This window comes from Triticum urartu, chromosome 7A (assembly GCF_056163025.1).
Source record: "Triticum urartu cultivar PI428250 chromosome 7A, HENAU_Tu73, whole genome shotgun sequence".
NCBI classification, from domain to species: Eukaryota; Viridiplantae; Streptophyta; class Magnoliopsida; order Poales; family Poaceae; genus Triticum; species Triticum urartu.
Window position 1 is genome coordinate 60,499,573 of NC_141879.1, and position 6,291 is coordinate 60,505,863.

A 6,291-nucleotide genomic window follows, 5' to 3' on the forward strand; every position below is an offset into this window, starting at 1 on the left:
CGTTAGGTCTATCCCCATTTCGTGGATTGTATCCCGGTATATCAGGTTTAAATTGCTGCCACCGTCCATCAGGGCTCGTGTAAAGTGGTATCCGTTAATTATTGGGTCTAATACCAGGGCAGCCCATCCTGCACGCCGGATACTTGCTGAGTAATCACGATGGTCGAAAGTGATCGTTTGAGACGACCAGTGGTAGGACTTCGCTGTGATAGGCCCTTGGGCATGTCTCTCTGGGAGTGTGCTTTGTTTCCCTTGATCACGTGTAACACGTTGACTGTTTTGACTTCTGGTGGAAACTTCTTTTGTTCCCTAGTGTCTTGCTTGAGAGGCTCATCCTCGTCTTCGCTTGGTGTATCCTCCCCCTTGTGTACGGCATTGAGCTTGCCGGACTGCTTGAAGACCCAACATTCTCAGTGGGTATGATTAGCGGGTTTGTGGGGGTGCTATGGATCTGACATACTTGGTCCAGAATTTTGTTTAGGCTGGACAATTCGTCTCTGGCGCCTTTAGAGGGCGGCTTTTGCTGACTTGGCCGAGAGCTTTTGAATGCGCCGTTTACTGCCGTGCTCTTCGTGCTATCTTCATTATTCCGGCGTTTGTTATTGTTGTTGCGCCGTGATTTCCCGTTTCCATCTCTAGCTTCGGATGTACTGGGGTCGCTGGTGCTGCATCTGGCTAGCCAGCTATCCTCACCCGCGCAAAAGCGGGTCATGAGGCTTGTTAATTCTGCCATTTTTCTCGGCTCTTCTTGGCCGAGGTGTCTGGCAAGCCATTCGTCACGGACGCTATGCTTAAAAGCTGCCAAGGCTTCGGTGTCTGGACAGTCGACTATTTGGTTCTTTTTAGTAAGAAACCTGTTCCAAAGCTTTCAGGCTGACTCTGCGGGCTGTTGAGTTATATGACTCAAATTGTCCGCGTCCGGAGGTCGGACATAAGTCTCTTGAAAATTTGCCCAAAAAGCATCTTCGAGCTCTTCCCAGCTTCCAATGGAGTTTTCGGGGAGGCTTTTAAGCCAGTGTCGAGCTGGCCCTTTGAGTTTGAGGGGTAAGTATTTAATGGCGTGGAGATCGTCTCCTCTAGCCATATGGATGTGGAGGATATAGTCCTCAATCCAAACCCCAGGGTCTGTTGTTCCGTCGTACGCCTCTATGTTTACGGGGTTGAATCCCTCTCGAAATTCATGGTCCAGCACCTCATCGGTGAAATATAGGGGGTGTTCGGCTCCCCTGTAACTGGGCGTGCCGTGGTGTTCGGATGTTTGGTGTGTTGCATCGTGTGCTGGAGTGCGCCTGCGTGGTCCATAGATGGATCTAGTTGCTCCGTCCTTTTGATGCGAGCACTTGCGTGGATCGCGTATTGGCTTCTGTGCGGCGTTGCTTGCCGCTCCATGTTGCCCGTGAGGTCGTCTATCCGCCCAGGTGGCCATTTTAATTTTTGGTTGCGGGGATCTAAGGCCTCCTCATCAAATTCAGGTAGCAACTTCCGCTTCGGGTAGCTCTTGTTGAGGCGATTACCGCCATACTTCGCTGCTGTGTTGAGTACTTTACTCCATCTGATTTGGAGTGTGTCTTGGGCCGCCTTGAGCCTTTGCTTCTGCCTTTTTAGACTCCTCGCGGTGGCAACAAGCCTTTGATGGGCATTTTGTTGCTCTGGGCGTCTGTCCGGTGTTATGTCCTCCGGACTATTATCCTTGACAAAGTTGGTTTGTTCGGTTTGATTCTCCGCGTTGCCGTGGTCTGGCAGTGGTTCGCCCTGCTCTAACGTTGGGTCTATATGATCATTATTTCTGTCAAGGCGGGATTTGGGGCGGCGCTTACGCCGCCGCTTTGACTGCTTCTCGAGGGGACAACCCTTCGTTGCATCCTTCCGTTCCTCCTCGTCGTTTTCCTTTGGTGTGTCCACCAGCACGTCGACATCGCGGGGCGCGAAGCCGCTCCTGAGGAAGAGCTCGGCGATGGCTTCGTGGAAGAAGGCGTCCATCTCGTCCAGCGTGTCCTGGTGGGTGGGCGACTCCTCGCGACCCTCCAGGATGCTGCGCGGGCAGTAGCTCTCCTCGCCGATGCCGGACCGGAGGATGACGCCGAGGAGGAAGCGGTGCTCTCGGACGCCGAGGCGCTTCTTGCGCATGGCCACCCTGCCAGCGATATCCGCGTTCACCTTGCGGTCGTCACACGGCATATGGCACACGTCAAGATGGCAACGGGAATGAAACCCACCGGGTTTTGCTTGCCCAAACCCATCCCCACGAGAAAATCGCAAACCCGTCCCCATCAACGTTTGCGGGGTTAAATTTTTGCCCGTCCCCTAAATCCATTGGATTTTCAAAACCCACGGGGAACCCGTCCCCACAAGCACTCAATGAATACATCAACATTGGAAGAAAAACAGGAGCATATTACATCAGCAGGCGACGGCTGGGGGACCTAGGTTTAGGTTTAGGTATCGTGTTGTGCGGGAGAAAGAGTCCTAAAGAGCGAGCAACACTACAGCGACCGAGTGAGGGGTTGATTTGTACTCCAGGGCCTCGATGCTGTGGGGCTCGGCTGCTCGGGCACTGTGGCTTTGGGCCACTTGAGTCAGGATGAATCGGTGCGTGCTAAACAATGTATTTTGACGGGTTTTGTGGGATTTCGGGTTCGGATAGTACTCAAACGGGTTCAAACTCGCGAAACATGCCGGGTTTAATAATGTACCCACGACCAGCCCCGCGGGGATAGAAAGTTGTCCATCCCCGTTCCCTAATAGGGTAAAAATCCGCGTGGACACGAGTTTCAAGACCCCATTGCCATCTTGAGGCACACGTAGTCCAGCAGGTAGCACCGCGAGTACCGCCGACGGGCGATAGCCGTGCGCACCAGGGAACTCACGGCATGCACAAGGAGAAGCACTACGGTGAGCATAAGAAGCGGCTCCATCGTGTCCGCGTGCTTCATCTCCTAGGCGTACCTCGCCCTCAGCACGGAGTGTGTACAGTTTCTTTTTGACAGCAACTACTAGCCCTTATTCCTCAGATAAGGCGAAATGATTTTTCTAGCAGAACCGGTTCCTTCTTTAGTACTCCCTTCGTCTGGAACTACTTTCGCTGAAATGAAACATTCATTCCTATGACAAGTAATTCGGGATAGAGAGAGTATATGATACACACGAGCAGCATGTTCGAAATTTTTTAAAGATATTTTACCATACATCATACTAACTAATCCAACGGTCTTGATAATTCCCAATTAGGGATAAATTTCTCCTTTCTGACTTTTAACTGTAACGATTTAGATAATTAATTAAAATATAATTCATCTGCACATTGTCGTCCCCAGCCTTCAGCATCCCGACACACCGCCGCCAACAATCACAGTCGACCCAGCCTACAGGCCGCCGGCGGCCACCCCATCCCGACACACTTGCAGGCCGCCGCCCCCACCAAGACTTCCATCATCTTGACGCTGCCTGCAATCCTCCCGGCGCGCACCCTCGTCCATGGCGGTGTGAGTTAGCAAGGCTGCAAGTTGGAGTGGGCTAGCAAGCCTATGTCGCTCAAGGCTCATGCAGGTATGTATTGATTAGTATACAATTTTGTACGCAGCCGCCAGCACACATCAATCCATCACACACTACGCTCCAGCGCCCCCCGCGCGCACACACCCATCGTTAAGCTAGCACAGACACCCAGCACTCGGCACGAATGACCAAAACACACAAGAAACCGGAGGAGAGATAAAGACGAGGGACGGAGCTATCTTCGTGAGGGAGGGGGGCTTACGATGGGCGCCAGTGGTGACACGGGGAAGGAATTGATCTCGGAGCAATGGCCGGAGTTGGTGTCTGTGGCGTGGGGCTCCGTGTGATGGACAAAGGCCGCCGAGCGTCCGAGTAGAACGCCACCGAGCGGCGTGGTGGGCGGCTCCGTCGAATTGCTGGGTCCGCCTGCGTGCGTCGGTGACCTCAGCGCGTCCTTGGCCTGGCCGAGTTTTAACTGATTACCACCCAAAATGTCCCTACCGTCATAATATACATACTACCCAAATCGTGTTGTAGTATTGGTAAATCTGGAACGTTCGTCCACTTAAATGGATGGCTAATATATCTTAGGTGTACTGTAAAAGATCTCTAAAAATATGCATTACAATAGTTTGCCTATAACAAAAAGAAACTGGAGCGTTACATTTAGCTGCAGGTATAATAAGAAACTAAATCCATCCTATATCTACTATACTCTACTTCTCTACTTCCTTTTTACTACGCCGACATAAGGAAGCTCCACCGAGCCCAAGTAGAGTTTGCCGTCATCTCTTTCCATGATCTCGGTTGGCCTGACTTTCTTTGGCCCTCTCATCTCCTCGACTATTTTCCCATCAGCAGCGACCCTCACAGCAAGAAGATGGCTATCACGACCAAAGGGCAGCTCATTTCTCTCACGGTGCAACGCCACCCAGTAGCCTCCTTTCCTGTCGGGCCTCACGTTATCTGGGTAGCCCGGCAGGTCGGCCAAAGGCTCGGACTTGCCCGCGTCGACCCCTTTGATCCAGTGCCTCAGCAGCTTGCACGGGCCAGTAGATGCGACCACGAGGTGTATGCGGTCGGCGCTGAGCGCGACGCCGTTCGGGTATGTCATCCTTGGTTGGAGCACGGTGGCGTCCGATGTTCGTGGATCATACATCATGAGGCGGCCCGTGGAGTCCCCGGTCTTGGTGACCATCTCGTGTTCTGACCTGTCGTAGTTCATCGAACTATGGGTGAAGTAGACTTGACCGGTGACTTGATCGACGTCAACCCCGTTGGTGAAACGCAGCGGCATGCCATCAATCTGGTCGACCAACACGGTGGCCTCCCCGCCGCCGGGCGGCACACGCATAAGCCCTTTGTACGCATCGGCCACGTAGAGGTCACCCGTTTTCTGGTTGAAGCGCAGACCAAGTGGGCGACCGCAGCGGCTCTCTATGTCCGCCTCCGTGCCAAACCTGGATGTCGTGCACGTTTCGCTGTCGTAGCCTGGTCCGTAGGCGTATGTTGTCCAGCCAAGCTTGGGCCCATTCCACCTCAGGATGCGGCCGTCGGAGACGCCGCTGTAGGGGCCTCGGCCCTGAGCGTCGAAGGCGACGCTCTCCGGCCCGTGCACTTCTCCGGGCGGCAGGGGCAGCTGTTGTGCCCGGGAGGCGTCGAAGCTTGCGGCGGCGGCTGCCATGGCCCCGGGCATGAAGAGAAGGACAAGTATGACCAGAGCGACGGTGGCCTTGAGGAGGCGGCTCATGCTGCAGCCCATGTTGGCTGGCTGGCCGGCTACCTTAAGCTTGTCGATCGATCACGTCGGCTGTTCGATGGAGGTTGGTTGTACCGTGTGTGTCGATCTGCTGGATGTGGTTTGGTTTGATGGATTGAAGGGAGGTGTCTAGATGTCCTATTATATGTACTCTGATGGACAGCTACAGGTCCGAGTCGGCCCATGCATGATCCACACGTACGCCGAGACGGACGGAGGCAATCGAGTCGAGTTGGATTCGAATCGGCAACCGAGTCCGGCCGGGTACAAGGAAAAATCTATCCATCATCTGGTTCCTACGTGTAGCTAGCTCCTGCCTGTACTCTACGGATCAATCGATCCATCTATTGTATATAATGATCTCATCTTCAATAGTTTCATTTCAAAAGAAAAAGTCTTCAACAGTGTATAGCTAGCTACGACGTCATACCGACTCGACCGTCGTGCATGGATCTAAAACCCTGTGCCACCTCACGGTGCATGCATCCGCGCCACTAGACATCATCGACGCTTTCCGCCTTGCGGCGGTGCTCCGCAGAATGGCCTCATTAGAAGAGATGAACGGTCGTGCCGCTCCCGCTGGAGGACGACCGGCGTCAGGGTTGCTGTAGCCTATAGGAGCTTGGAGAGGGAAGGCTAGGGTGCGGCCGCGACCGGTTCTTCCTCCACCACGACGACCGGAGTGGTCCGAATTCATGACGATGGAGGAGCTAAGTGTCCATGCAGAGGACCGCGATGCCAATAGAGATCATTGCAGCGCTGTCCGTAGAGAATGCCTCGCTGCCATCACGACCACATCACCGCCGCTAGGACGGCCTCGTTGCCCTGAGTAGGCGCTGCTAGGAGCGCCCCACCACCTCCCGTTCTTAGGCCAAATGATTTTAACTATTTCGGTCCACTCCCGCTCTTGCGCCCGAAGTGCGGCCTCGTAAGAGAGATGTGGGCCCTAGGTCAGGCCTAGGCCGAACCAGGTTTCTCTCTCTCTCTCCACCAGTTTTTGCATGGACGACCGTGATCGATTTTTGAGGGGGGCTATT

The 6,291-nt window shown here is 54.0% G+C and overlaps 1 pseudogene; it reads right to left on the reverse strand.

The window, feature by feature from the left end:
* Positions 1 to 4,219: 4,219 nt before the first annotated feature.
* Positions 4,220 to 5,725, reverse strand: LOC147957766 (protein STRICTOSIDINE SYNTHASE-LIKE 10 pseudogene; annotated as a pseudogene).
* Positions 5,726 to 6,291: the final 566 nt, after the last annotated feature.